At 41.4% G+C, this 1,021-nt stretch overlaps 1 non-coding gene across 1 annotated transcript; it reads left to right on the top strand.

The window, feature by feature from the left end:
• The first annotated feature begins 294 nt into the window (after nucleotides 1-294).
• Nucleotides 295-401, top strand: LOC113001346 (small nucleolar RNA R71). The gene has a single exon (XR_003266663.1). It is a non-coding gene; the product is annotated as a small nucleolar RNA R71 (small nucleolar RNA).
• Nucleotides 402-1,021: the final 620 nt, after the last annotated feature.

The raw sequence follows: 1,021 nt of genomic DNA, 5'->3' as shown, positions 1-1,021 counted from the left end.
TTTTTGATTCATGGCCAGTTGGGTTACCAGGTTAACCAAGGCATCTAGTTTACCTTCAAGCTTCTTAGTCTCAGCTGATGAAGATGAATTCGTGGCTACTTCATGCACTCCTCTAATGACAATACATCATTTCTGGCACTAAATTGCTGGGAGTTTGAAGCCGTCTTCTCAATTAAATTTCTGGCTTCAGTAGGGGTCATGTCTCCAAGGGCTCCACCACTGGCAGCATCTATCATACTTCTCTCCATGTTACTGAGTCCTTCATAAATATATTGGAGAAGAAGCTGCTCAGAAATCTGATGGTGAGGGCAACTGGCACATAGTTTTTTAAATCTCTCCCAGTATTCATATAGGCTCTCTCCATTGAGTTGCCTAATGCCTGAAATATCCTTTCTGATGGTCGTGGTCCTGGAAGCAGGAAATTTTTTTTTCTAAGAATACTCTCTTGAGGTCATCCCAGCTCGTGATGGACCTTGGAGCAAGGTAATATAGCCAGTCCTTTGCCACTCCCTCTAAAGAATGAGGAAAAGCCTTTAGAAATATGTGATCCTCCTGGACATCTGGGGGTTTCATGGTGGAGCAGACAATATGGAATTCTTTCAGATGTTTGTGCGGGTCTTCACCTGCAAGGCCATGAAACTTTGGAAGCAAATGGATCAGTCTAGTTTTAAGAACATATGGGACATCCTCATCAGGGTATTGGATGCACAAGCTTTCGTAGGTGAAATTAGGTGCAGCCATTTCCCTTATGGGGTGGAGGTTGTGCCATGTTCTCAGAATGTTGAAAATCAGAATGTTCAAAATTATAATGCTCAAAATCAGGATGTTCAAAATAACCAATAACATAATGCATAGACTCACCAGTAACAGAATGCTCAGGATGTTCAAAAGGTATAAAATGATGCCTAACTAATCTATGAAATGTCCTATCTATCTCAGGATCAAAGGGTTGTAAGTCAGATGGATTGCCTCTAGTCATACACTACATTCAGCATGCACAACTAGTTGCCTTCTTATGCAA

The sequence above is a fragment of the Glycine max genome, chromosome 14, assembly GCF_000004515.6.
Source record: "Glycine max cultivar Williams 82 chromosome 14, Glycine_max_v4.0, whole genome shotgun sequence".
In the NCBI taxonomy this organism is placed as follows: Eukaryota; Viridiplantae; Streptophyta; class Magnoliopsida; order Fabales; family Fabaceae; genus Glycine; species Glycine max.
This window is presented reverse-complemented; position numbering and strand designations above follow the sequence as displayed.